Raw genomic sequence first — 14,726 nt, 5'->3', positions numbered from 1 at the left:
ATAAAGATACAAAGTAAAATAAAAGGCAATGAAAATAGCTAAGTGTTGGAAGATTAATATGATGGAAAATAGACCCGGGGGCCATAGGTTTCACTAGTGGCTTCTCTCGAGAGCATAAGTATTACGGTGGGTAAACAAATTAGTGTTGAGGAATTGACAGAATTGAGCATAGTTATGAGAATATCTAGGTATGATCATGTATATAGGCATCACGTCCGAGACAAGTAGATCGACTCGTGCCTGCATCTACTACTATTACTCCCCACATCGACCGCTATCCAGCATGCATCTAGAGTATTACGTTCAAAAGAACAGAGTAACACTTTAAGTAAGATGACATGATGTAGAGGGATAAACTCATGCAATATGATATAAACCCCATCTTGTTATCCTTGATGGCAACAATACAATACGTGCCTTGCTGCCCCTACTATCACTTGGAAAGGACACCGCAAGATTGAACCCAAAGCTAAGCACTTCTCCCATTGCAAGAAAGATCAATCTAGTAGGCCAAATCAAACAGATAATTCAAAGAGACTTGCAAAGATAACCAATCATACATAAAAGAATTCAGAGAAGATTCAAATAGTGTTCATAGATAAACTTGATCATAAACCCACAATTCATCGGTCTCAACCACCGCAAAAGAAGATTACATCGAATAGATCTCCACAAGAGAGGGGGAGAACATTGTATTGAGATCCAAAAAGAGAGAAGAAGCCATCTAGCTAATAACTATGGACCCGAAGGTCTAAGGTAAACTACTCACACATCATCGGAGAGGCTATGGTGTTGACGTAGAAGCCCTCCATGATCGATGCCCCCTCCGGCGGAGCTCCGGAAAAGGCCCCAAGATGGGATCTGATACGTCTCCAACGTATCTATAATTTATGAAGTATTCATGCTATTATATTATCCATCTTGGATGTTTAATGGGATTTACTATACACTTTTATATTACTTGGGGGACTAACCTATTAACCCAGAGCCCAGTGCCAATTTCTATTTTTCTCCTTGTTTCAGTGTTTCGTAGAAAAGGAATATCAAACGGAGTCCAAACGGAATGAAACCTTCGGGAAAGTTATATTTAGAACGGAAGCAATCCGGGAGACTTGGAGTGCACGTCTGGGGATCAACGAGGAAGGCACAAGGCAGGGGGGCGCGCCCTCCACCCTCGTGGGCCCCTCGTGGCTCCCCTGACGCATTTCTTCCGCCTATATATATCCATATACCCTAAAACCTTCGGGGAATAGAATAGATTGGGAGTTCCGCCGCCGCAAGCCTCTGTAGCCACCAAAAACCAATTGGGACACTATTCCGGCACCCTGCCAGAGGGGGGATCCCTTACCGGTGGCCATCTTCATCATCCCGGCACTCTCCATGACGAGGGAGTAGTTCACCCTCGGGGCTGAGGGTATGTACTAGTAGCTATGTGTTTGATCTCTCTCTCTTGTGTTCTTGATATGGCACGATCTTGATGTATCACGCTATTGTAGTTGGATATTATGATGTTTCTCCCCCTCTACTCTCTTGTAATGGATTGAGTTTTCCCTTTGAAGTTATCTTATCAGATTGAGTATTTAATGATTTGAGAACACTTGATGTATGTCTTGCGTGGGATAACCGTGGTGACAATGGGTTATTCTATTGATTCACTTGATGTATGTTTTGGTGATGAACTTGCGGGTTCCGCCCATGAACCTATGCATAGGGGTTGGTACACGTTTTTGTCTTGACTCTCCGGTAGAAACTTTGGGGCACTCTTTGAGGTCCTATGTGTTGGTTGAATAGATGAATCTGAGATTGTGTGATGCATATCGTATAATCATACCCACGGGTACTTGAGGTGACATTGGAATATCTAGGTGACATTAGGGTTTTGGTTGATTTGTGTCTTAAGGTGTTATTCTAGTACGAACTCTAGGGCTGTTTGTGACACTTATAGGAATAGCCCAACGGATTGATTGGAAAGAATAACTTTGAGGTGGTTTCGTACACTACCATAATCTCTTCGTTTGTTCTCCACTATTAGTGACTTTGGAGTGACTCTTTGTTGCATGTTGAGGGATAATTATATGATCCAGTTATGTTATTATTGTTGAGAGAACTTGCACTAGTCAAAGTATGAACCCTAGGCCTTGTTTCCTAGCATTGCAATACCGTTTACGCTCTCGTTTATCATTAGTTACCTTGCTGTTTTTATATTTTTATATTACAAAAACATATATCTACCATCCATATTGCACTTCTATCACCATCTCTTCACCGGACTAGTGCACCTATACAATTTACCATTGTATTCGGTGTGTTGGGGACACAAGAGACTCTTTGTTATTTGGTTGCAGGGTTGCTTGAGAGAGACCATCTTCATCCTACGCCTCCCACGGATTGATAACCCTTAGGTCATCCACTTGAGGGAAATTTTCTACTGTCCTACAAACCTCTGCACTTGGAGGCCCAACAACGTCTACAAGAAGAAGGTTGCGTAGTAGACATCAGGATCTCACGGGTACAGAAGGTTGCGGCGGTGGAATTAGGTTTTTGGCTCCGTATCTAGTAGTTTGGGGGTACGTAGGTATATATAGGAGGAAGAAGTATGTCGGTGGAGCAACGTGGGCCCCACGAGGGCGGAGGGCGCGCCTGGGGGGGTAGGCGCGCCGCCCTACCTCGTGCCTTCCTGGTTGCTTCCTTGACGTAGGGTCCAAGTCCTCTGGATCACGTTCGTTCCAAAAATCACGTTCCCGAAGGTTTCATTCCGTTTGGACTCCGTTTGATATTCTTTTTCTGCAAAACTCTGAAATAGGCAAAAAACAGCAATTCTAGGGTGGGCCTCCGGTTAATAGGTTAGTCCCAAAAATAATATAGAAGTGTATAATAAAGCCCAATAATGTCCAAAACAGAATATAATATAGCATGCAACAATGAAAAATTATAGATACGTTGGAGACGTATCATCTGCTGAGATGCATAGTCACAGGAATGTTGACTTATGTAAGATATTTTAAGAGTTTGTTCTGAATATTGTCTATGTAATGCCAGGCCTTGTGTTTGATTGCAAAGTTGACCTTGGAATGTTGTGGCATGCGGCATCACGAGCTATTCACCGTGCCTATTGAGAATAATGCTTCGTATTGTTTTGCAAGTCGATCTAATGCCAGTGGTTTGCTTGTTAGGAAGATCATCCTCTTCTGTTGTTTCCGTGCTTAAGAAGTTCATCGTCTTATGTTTCATTCATAGCCTATACGACAAGTTGGATAGGTTAGACGTGAAACCATATGATCTTCCGACCAACTCATCATCTTAGGCCATGATTGGATCGTCGTTTTCCAACCAAAACCGCTTGTAAAACTGACGCTTGTAAATAAAAGTAGATGGTCTCGGGCGAAGCGCTTGGTTGGTCGATTTCGACTAGTAAAATATACACCGGTCTCTCAAATTACACGCATAACGCGCCGGTTTTACTTACAGACCTCGGGCCCTCGGTTTCATTATGCTTGTATTTTACGCGTTGTTTCCGATGACGAGTAAATTACACTTGTATCTTAATACAGGTGTGAAATAAACTAGAGCTCCCAAGCGCGTCCTTACCGTTTCATGCCGTCTCAGTCTCTCGAAGGTGCTCATAGGTGTCTGATGATCCTGGCTTCCTGAATGAGCAGCGGGCGCTGTATCAGACCATCTGTAGGGACCGCGACGCCCTCTCCGTCGTCCTTCGAGTTGTTGCGCTCGTCGTGGCGCCGAGCATTGTTAACATGGTCAATGAACATGAGGATTCAGAAGATGACTTTATTTTGACTCGTTGACAGTAGGGACCCACTAGGGCCATAGCCGTAAGTACGCAAGTGCCTCCTTATTATGTACAACTATATTTTTTTGCTTCCTCCTGGTTTCCTGACATCACGGTCCCACACCATTGTCAACCTATATAGTCAATATAAATGAGAGAATTGCACAAGGTGCGGCTGACAGCTGGGACCAAGCTGCTTGAGCAGTATTTGTGTTTTTGAGGCGTGAGAACTACAGAGTTTTTCTTGGCGATGTTTTCGTTGTTGTTCAGAGGAGAGCAGGGTGTTAACTGGGCGGGCTGTGGCCCGTCTAGCCCAGGACAGATATCCAGCCCAGATATTAATTTTTTTTCAAGATGAAAATGGCTAGCCCAGCTATACGTTTTTTTGAGGAATACCCAGGCAACGTCAACTTGTTATTCTCTGCCCCGCTGGGCTGCAAATCTTTCCTAGGAGGGATGCATTAGGCTTAACAGGAAAATGGGCTTTAAAAATAATAAATGGGATGTAATTATAAAAACTGGGCAGTAACTATAAAAAAATGCACCAAGCACGAAATTAGTTTATAAAATATTATTTATGGATTTCGAAAATCATAATTTTTTATTATTGCACGCGCAATGTTTCATTAGATTTTTACGTAATACAAATTTATATTTAATCTGACTAGAAATTTTGGGATAAAAATATTTTGGATCCCATCAAAATGTGGGAAATTTTATTGAATTCTGTCTTGAACGGTTGGTTGAAATTATTAATCGTTGTCCTAGCTAGAAAACGGGTTGTACTTTTAACAAACTGTAAATGGGTTGTAGTAAATTCCGTTAGAATTCAAAAATGGGTTGTACAATCTTACAAATCGCAAATGGGCTATAAGTTCTCTGCCACACACATGTGGGCCTACTAAGTTGACGCGTCCCCTAAAAAAAGAATTTGACACGTATGCAAGGCTTTGTCAACTTATTATAGTCAACACACGGTTCTAGCAGCAGTGGTCGTTGGATGTCCATCCAACGGATGCCGTGCTTCTTCTTGAATCTCGGATATTCTAGCTTCACCCGCCCAAAAAATGATTCCTCCCCCTAACATCTGGCGGAAGCTGACCTGTGGGCCTACTAAGTTGACGCGTACCAAGGGCTTTGTCAACTTAGTCAATATGAACGATTCTAGCTGCAGTGACCGTACGATGTCCATCCAACGGCCGTAGTGCTTCTTCAACCTCTGGTCTTCTTGCTCCAGCCGCCCAAAGCAGTGCCGGTCTTGCCACCTGCTCCTGCCTCCCGTGGCCAGCTGTGCTGCCGCGGAGGCCTCACCGCCCCCTACTACTCCCACCACTGGCCAGGCCATCCCTCCACTCACCCACACCCCCTGTTATTCTGCGGCGATGGAAGCCTCACACCACAGTCGAACCAGTGAACCCTTGTACTCCTCTCCGCGCGGGCTTCCACTGCCGCGTCTTCCCCGGCTCCGCGTCGTCCCCTTCCTAGGCCTCGCCATTCGCCGTCGCCCACCGCCCTGGTGCTCTCGGCGTGGCGTGGTCAACGTGGTCAAGGAATGAATTCCATCGGAAGAGTACTATACGTGGAGAGGCTGACAGCTGGGTCCACGGCCGCTGCAAGGAAGTTCCTCCTTATTACGCACAAAATAATTATTCCTCCACCTGACAGCGGGGACCCACCGGACGGGCCACTGTATTTCGTGAAAAAAACGTTTCCCCCTGACTGCTGGGACCCACCAGCTACATCTTCACACGCAAGGAAGTGCGTCTGGGCAAAAAAAAATGATTCGCCCCCTGACTGCTGGGACCCACCAGCTACATCTTCGCAGGCAAGGAAGTGCCTGACAGTCGGGACCCACCTGGTCGAAGCGTACGTAGCGTTGTCATTCTAGTCGCGAACGTGTACGTACATACTAGTCAATGTAGAGGCGCGCACCTGTCGTAGTAGAGGCGCGCACGTAGCATGTACACATATGTACAGCGGCCAGGGTGCAAGATAGTAAATATGGCCAGATACGTACATACGGGTGGGCTATCAACGCCTACTCGCGCGTACGTACGACCAAGGCTCGTGTACATGGCTGGGTCGGAACGGAGAAACTGCGTCGTCGTCGTGTTCATGGGGAGCCAACCGGCTGGGTCGGAACAGAATGCGTCGTCGTGTTCATCGGGAGGGCTTGGACGGAATAGCCGATGGAAACGAGGCCTGGCGTACTGCAGAATGGAGGAAACGGCCTTGTGTTCGACCGGCCACGTTAGAAACGGGATCCTGCTCATCGGGAGGGGTCTAGCGTACCGCAAAACGGAGGAAACGGACGTCCTACGGTCAAAACGGGGGTCCTGTTGATTGGGAGGGGTGTGGCGTACCGCCAAACGAAGGAAACGGACTTGTGTTGGAGCGCTACGGTCGAAACGGGGGTCCTGTTGATCGGGAGGGGTGTGGCGTACCGCAAAAAGGGACTCCATGGGATACTGTTCATCTCCACCGTCGACCCCCTCCAGCCTCCACGGGCTACTGTTCATCCACCGTCGACCTCCTCCAGCCTCCACCTGCGACTGTTCATCCACGGGCTCCTGTTCATCCAGCCTCCACCGCGCACTACTCCAGCGGCTACTGTTCAACCAGCCCTCTCCAAGGGCTCCTGTTCAACCACCCCTCCACGGGCTACTCCTCATCCAGCTCTCCACTGTCTACTATTCATCCTGCCCTCCACGGGGTGGTCCTGTTCATCCTGCCCTCGACGGGGTCATGTTCATCCAGCCCCAACCGCCTCGATTGATTAGGGTCTTGTTCATCCGGAGGCAACACCACGGGGTCCTGTTCATCCAACCCCACCGGGAACTGTTCATCCAAACCCACCAGCAACGCTCACTGTTCATCCAGAGGCAACACCACGAGGTCCTGTTCATCCACCCCCACCGGGAACTGTTCATCCGAACCCCCCAGCAACGCTCACTGTTCATCCAGAGGCAGCATCGATCGGCTTCAGTTAGCACCAGTAGCAAAGGAATCGCTCGATCGAGTTCAGTTAATAGCCATCGATCGATCGTTCGGGTTCAGTAACGCGTAGCCTGCAGCAATCGCTCGGGTTCAGTTAGAGACAAACGCCTCGCTCCTGTTCAGTTAGAGCCCAATGCCTCGCACCCACGCGCATGTGTGTACGAGAGAAACGCGCATCGCTCGGCCCCGACCACCCACCATAACCGGGAACACCCCGATATTTTCCTCGCCCTCGCTTCTACCACGGTTTTTCCATCATGGATGGCCCAAAGAATGTCATGGAGCTGCATCTCCGGCCCGCCCCGGACGAAAAGCTCATTTTCTGTCATGATTTTTTGTCATAGAAATAGGACCCCACCACATCTATGATGATACCAGGTTTTGTCACCATTATCATCATAGAAGTGTCATAAGTATGACAATTTTTTTTCGTTCGGCCCAAAATGTCACAGGTGTTTCTTTTTTTTGTAGTGTAGGTTAGATGCAACTAGCTCAAACTAGCCCTCATGTTTGGATACTTTATGGCTATTTGAGCGCAAACTAGCTCTAACCCATGGATCCAAATAGGGCCTATGTTCTTCTTTAGATACCAGATAAAATTGTCATTAGTTTAGTATACTTGCATGTTGTGTCATGTCTCTGAATGGATTATAATGTAAAACCCCTTTGTTGTGCATGTGTCGTAATGATCTGAATATTTTAGGCAAGGTAATCCTCAGTACTTGTATGATGGGCATAAGGTGAACTGTGTTCCGTGTGAGCAGATTGTATTGGATGAAATAACTGTTTGACTCAAAGTGTATCCAACCTACTGAATTCGAGGATCACGGCATTTCTAAATCATATTCATATATAAAGGCGGAATAAATCTTTGTTGTGGATTTGAAAAAATAAATAACTAAATGTAGAATGATGTATGGACATTCGTAATCGAATACAAATTGGTTTTGAATTTAGTTGCCAGGGCCTAGGGTAAACGTGAATGCTAATTCTCCCAAATTTCGAATGAAGCAGCAAAGTACTCAATCTGTTTTTTGGCTGCCCGAAGCCAGTGTTTGCGGGATGGAAATTACTGTCTACCCTTGACACTTCACATCTTAATCGGCCCGATTTCCACTGCTGTCGATAGGGGTAGGTTAGTAACTTCAGTCAGACGTGACACGACCGTCGGCCCCTCATTCAGACACGGTGGACGCCAAACATGGGCGGCAAACACACATTTGATTCAAACCCATCCGAAAGATCTCTCTCTCCCTCCATTTTCCCATTCATACACAAGGGCGGCAAAATAAACTCTCCTCGGCCGAAATCGATGTAGGCAAATATTTAAAATAGGGGCAGGTGTGTAACTTCACTTAGACATGACACAATCGCCCAACTTGTCAGCCACGTTCATACACCGTGGGCGCCAACCGTGGGTGGAAAAACACCATCTCATCGCCGAAATCACTATCGGCAAATATTGGGGAGATGCGAGACCGTCCTATGCCCAACCGACAAGATGTCCGAAATTTAAACGGGGGCTAAGTTTGTAACTTTCCCACATTTCAGACAAGCGCATCCCAAACTTTGAGATCCCCTCCCCCTTGCCCTCCATTTCCTCATTCATACACCGTCGGTGCCACAACAACCTCCCCACACCGGCCAGCCTCCTCCGTCCGCCACCCCATCCTCCACCTTGCCGGAGCCGCTACCCCTACCCCTCATCCACTGCAAGAGATGGACGTCTATCATCCAGGGCGCCGGACCAGGATCCTTTCAATGCGTCCTCTCGCTTCATTGGTGCCATCATCCACCTTGTTGTTGCCGCTCCTACGACCGCCTCGTCCATGGCAACATGAGTTATCCCCTGATCTAGCCATCTCAAGTCTTCTTCTGCGCCGCCGACAGCAATTTCATCCGCAGCACCCTCAACGTATCAACAGGGACCTACATGGCGTCGCAAGAGAGGTGGTGCTCTTTCATATCTGGTTAAGTTATTGATCTCACCCAGGAAATAGATCGTAACTTGTTCACTATACTTTTCTTGTCCATACCAAATCGTAGTGGCTAGTTGAAAGCAAACATTGGTTGTGAAGTAGCCTTTGTCCAGTTTGCACCTTCAGATCCGCCATGGCATGGTCACTATACTCATAAAGCTTATGGTTTCCCCCCTTTATATTCACTACCATTATCATATGTGCTTCTGTCGTGCTAGCACTACTCCTCAAGACCTCAACCCATCAAGCGAAACAACATGCCAATCACAATTCCAAAGATTAGTTAACAGACACATTTAATTGGTCAACTAAAGGTACCACTTGAGTTTCCAAATGCATGTCGCAACATATAGAGAGACAATAGGAATTGCATTTCTTTGTCACTTGTTGACTGTACTTTCCTGTCCATACCAAATCTTAGTTGTTATTTCAAAGCAAACATCGATTGCTAAGTACCCTTTACGCGGTTTGCAGCTTCAGATATGCCATGCCACTGCCACGGTCAACACTATACTCATCATGCTTACGATTTCCCCATTTTATGATGAACACGATTAACCTATGTGGTTCGTGTCGTAATACCACTGCTCCACCCATCAAGCTAAACAAGCTTAGTTGTACAAATTCGAATCTGATATGATGCTGATATTGGTTAGCTAAATGTTCCTACTTTAGTTTCGAAATGCATTTGACCCACATATGCATAGACCGGAAGGAATAGTATTTCTCTATGCACTCTGGTTCATCATGGGTGGGCAACACACATTGTATTATCTATAATCTGCTTGCTCTTTGTTATCATGTTCCTCATCTGTTCTTCTTAATAAGTATATTACTTCCTCCATTCCTAAACTGCCTTGGGTGTGTGCATGTGTTGTGGTGGCGTGCGTTTGTACCGGGTGTTGTTCATCATTGCTTTGTTTATAAAGCGGGGCGAAAGCCTTTTTGGGTAAAACATAAGTATTTTTAGACATTCCAATAAAAACTACATACAGGGCGAAAGCCTTTTTCGGTAAAACATAAGTATTTTTAGACATTCCAATAAAAACTACATACAGGGCGAAAGCCTTTTTCGGTAAAACATAAGTATTTTTAGACATTCCAATAAAAACTACATACATATGTATATAGACATATTTAGAGTGTACATTCACTCATTTTGCTTCGTATGTAGTCTGCATTCGAATCTCTAAGAGACTTATATTTAGGAACGGAGGGAGTAGTACAGTATGTTCCTTGCCGAGAAGTGGAGCAGGGACATTGTTGTCGACTGGTCTGTTGGGTCGCTTCAGATGGATGCTTTCAACTCTTCTAGATGGTCTTCCATAATATCCGGGAAATGCTGGGAGCCATCTCGTCCTTGAGAGTCTAGACTGGTAGTGACAGCTTTGTGCCTTCACTTGAATAGAGCGTCCCCTTTTGGGGGCGAAGCCTTTCCGAACCCTTTCTAGTCGTACAGGCAATACAAGCCCATATGTTCTAGCTAGTTCCACTTTCCTGATTTAATCATTATGCTTAGGGTTTTCCCCTTGTATCTACCCTACTATGATCTGTGTAGGTGCTTTCTGTCATACTAGCAGTATTCCACCCTTCAAGCTAAACAACACATCACTCATAATTCCAAACTTAGTTGTTCAAATATGATTGTGATATGATACTGATATTACTTAATAGACACATTTAATTGGTTAGCTAAAGGTCCCACTTGAGTTTCCAAATGCATGTTACGACATATAGAGAGGCAGCAAGAATTGTATTTCTTTATCACTTGTTGACTGTACATTCTTGTCCATACCAAAGTTGTTATTTCAAAGCAAACATCGGTTGCTAAGTACCCTTTACGCGGTTTGCAGCTTCAGATCTGCCATGCCACTGCCCCGGTAAACAATATACTCATCATGCTTACGGTTTCCCCATTTTATGATGACCACGATCAGCCTACGCGCGATTCGTGTGATAATAGCATTGCTCCACCCATCAAGCTAAATAAGCTTAGTTGACAAATTTGAATCTGATATGATGTTGATATTATCAAAACTAAGACATGTTTAATTGGTCAGCTAAATGTTCCTACTTTAGTTTCGAAATGCATGTGAGCCACATACGGAGAGACTGAAAGGAATATTATTTCTCTGTGTGTTGTGGTTCATCATGGGTGGGCAACAGACATTGTATAGAAAAACTTTTAATATCTTCAATCTGCTTGCTCTTCTGCTCTTCTTTAACATGATCCTCTTCTCTTCTTCTTTAATAAGTATGTTCCTTATTGGGAAGAGTAGCAGGGACATTTGCGGTCGACAGGTCAGGTCGAGTTGTTCTTCCTTAGTATATTTTGAATCTGTCAGGTTAGGTCGAGTTGTTCTTCTTTACTATATGTTGAAGCTGTCATCTGCAAGTATCATCACTTCTAGAGCTCTCATATTTTGAGTAGTAGGCCACATTATATTAGTGCACACACCAAACTACAGCATGCATGGCATCTCCCATAAGAATTTTGGATATAGCACATAGGGGTTTACAGGGAGGCAGTATTGGATTCGAATCACTTCTGCATTACAAAGATAATATCACTTATTTTTATGTTTTCATGCATGTCAGGTATTGAACATGATCAAAATGAATATGAGAATAGGTGCACGAGAGGAATATTGTGGAACAATCCACTGGCTAACAAACTTGGCATGGTGGAGGATGGCCTATCTTATTCACCCATCAAGGTGCTTGCTCTAACTTGGCAAGGTTGTATTGGTCGCACATATCTTGCATATGACCTCTTGCATTACTTCTACTTTGTTACACCACCATCTGCTTAGTTTAAGCATCATATATGAGTATATTCCATACTTATCCATTTTCTTTTCCTATTCCATGTGTCATCATACTATGTTTTTCCAGTCAAATGTTATTCTTTCGTAATAGATGTCCAAAAGGAAAAGGGTGAGTGTAGATCCTCGTGGAGTACAAACTAGGATTTGGAAAAGGTAGTGATACCTGTTAAATTAGATAGATCAGCAGCCACACAAAACAGAGGCCCAACGGTGCCACACTTTACCCCTAGTCCACCGGCCAAACCCCTATTAGAATTGCAGAGAGCCCAACATCAGGTACTATCTATGATATCGATTCAAAATTTGAATTCCTACATTTATGCATGTGCCTTACCTTCTCTCTTGTATGAAAACTAATTTCAGATGAATCTCCTTTCTGAAAGGATCATAGGATCTCACAACAATATTGGGCACTGCATTGCTATTGTGAGTACCTCTTGCCCTTTGTCGGCATAGTTACACTCGTTGCTGTTTGATTATGTAGCATCACTGCAAATGTTCGCTTCCTTATCCTCCCTTTGCTTGAAATTATAAGATATATATTTACTCTTACATAAATGTAGAATTAACAAAATGGTTATGAAGTTCTGTATTGCTCATGTAAGTACATGTTGTCATGTACTCCCTCGGTATCGAATTAATTGTTGCTCAATTGGATGTATTTAGAACTTAATAGTGCTAGATGCATCCATTTGAGCGACAAGTAATAACGGGCGGTGGTAGTATTACTGTAGTTGCATTGCGAGATAGTTGATTGTCTAGCATTACTCTACATCTTATCTGCCTTGCCCTCCACTTTCTCCAAATTATCATAACTTGATTTACTCTTACCAAAATGTTGAACAAAGCCAATGGCACTTCACACGTTGATGTATGAATTCCTCCTGTCAGTACATTTTGCCTTGTAACGATGTACTTAATTAATAGCTATTTCATTATGTATCATCACTCTGCACCTGAGCATCATTATCCTCTATTTCTTCCAATAATATTTGATCTATATTTACTCTTTACAAAATGTAGAATAAAGGCAATGCTTATAAAGATGTTTCTTTGGGGAATTTGTTTAATTATCCTTCTATTGACATGGAGAAGGGATTTTTCCAGCCCGTGTTAACATGTAATGTAAGTTCATCCTTCTCAAGCCTTCAAACTTTGTTCTAGTGCAGATTTGGATATGCGTCATTTCCTCCACTGTTGTTTACTTTGGTATTTACATCTGATTGGATGTTTGCAACAACTGCCAGTTTTAAATTGTAGTTGTAAACACATGTTCCTTATACAGAACAGATCCATTTATTTGCTTATATATTTGTGAAACTTATTACGTGTCTCCTTGTTTGTCTTTCAGAGTCATATCTCTTATGCCAGGCAGAACTTCAGGGAAGATAGTGAGCCAAACCATCTTGAGAGCGAGATGACCCCAAGGTCATGTCTTGATGAAAACAGTGAGTTGAAGCTACTCACCAGCAGCTGTGAGACAACCTCTGTGCTGTTGCTACCTCAATCAGTTCAACTTCTTTGGTCTCAACCTAAAGCGGAAAGGTTTGCTTCAGCTCAGCTCCGACCTGATGTCAACGATGTAAGGAAGACCTCAGAGGACAACCATGCGTGCTTTCTTGCAACGCAACTAGGGTTAGAGCATGTATCGTTAAGACAACTGAGGTCTCGTTAGCTTGTTCTGCTGCATGTGGTGCCCTTCAAGGGCAGGCCTAATGCTTTCTGAAGTGTTGTCTGTTTTGTATATTCTTTTGTCACCGCGTTTATATGCACTGCTGGCGACCTTTGATGCCCTGTGTATGTAACCCGCCATCTCGTTGTGCTTTATTATCATTGGTGGTGAACTTTGATGCCCTGTGTATGTAATATGTTGTAATTTCTTTATTGTATAGTCTAGGTTTATTGTTAGTCGGTATGCTGTAATTTAGGCCGGAAGCTTCAACGGATCTCAATGTTGTAGGCCTTTCAGGCCGGCCCGTAACTCTACGTATGGGCCGAAATGTGGGCCTATAATCATCTTGGGCCATTAGCAGGTCCAAACGTATAGTAGTATTCCCCATTTAACAGGCCGAGTAAAGTTCGGTCTAGCTGGGCCAGAGAATACCATGGTGTTTTAACAGGCTAAAAACTAGATTGGGCTAGCGTTGAGCTGAAAAATTCACGGGCCAACACAGGCCAAAACTGTCTTAGGCCCATGTTTGGCACAGATAGCAAACGAGCCGTTAACCGGCCAAAATATCTCTCGGGCCCTGTTTGGCCCATTAAAATTATGGGCTTTACGCAGGCTGGTATCAACGCGGGCCATAGGCCCAACTGTGTCAGGGGCCATTAACAAATGGGCTGTAAGCAGGCCAGATTCAACGTGGGCTGTAATTAGGCCCAACTGTTACACGGGCCATTAACAGGCCAATAGGCACATTGGGCTAAAATTTATCCACGAAGACTACGGGCCATTAACAGTCCGATAGGCACATTGGGCTAACATTTATCCACGAAGACTATGGGCCGTTAAGAGGCCTAAATTCACTTGAGATAAGAAATAGCCCAGTTTCAGCATGGGCCGTTAAATGGTCTAAAGTGAAACCGGGCCAACAACGGCCTAGATGCACCAAGGGCCGCTAACAGGCCGAAATGATTACCGGGCCGAACTGGTAAACAGACATTTAATAGGCTGAAATACAAACCCGGCTTAGAATGGGCCCAAAAGAACAGTGGCATGTTAACTGGCCTGATCTGATGTGGGTCGTAATTTAGCCCAAAATAGGATAGGCTGTGAATGGGCCAGATCTGATATCGGCCTTAATTTGACCCGAAACATGGCAGGCTGTTAACGGGTCGGCCCACTATTGTCTGCAAAAATATGGTGGGCCTTTAGATGGAAGAACGGGGTCTCGCCTGTTGGCTTGGTGGCGGTGGTGCGGATGGACCACAACATAGACCAGAGCTCGTCGTGCCAGCCCCTGCAGGAGGCCTCGAGCTTCTTCTTGAAGGTCCTGGTCTTGAGGCCTCTCAGGACCTCCGCGTTGGTGCGTTCAGCTTGACCATTGCTCCTAGGGTGTGCCACCGAAGCGTAGCAGATCTGCGTTCCAAGGTTAGCACAATATGTCTTGAAGAGATTGCTAGTGTATTGCGAGC

Source organism: Aegilops tauschii, chromosome 4 (assembly GCF_002575655.3).
Source record: "Aegilops tauschii subsp. strangulata cultivar AL8/78 chromosome 4, Aet v6.0, whole genome shotgun sequence".
NCBI classification, from domain to species: Eukaryota; Viridiplantae; Streptophyta; class Magnoliopsida; order Poales; family Poaceae; genus Aegilops; species Aegilops tauschii.
The sequence above is the reverse complement of the archived record's forward strand: the minus strand, read 5'-3'. Positions refer to the sequence as shown.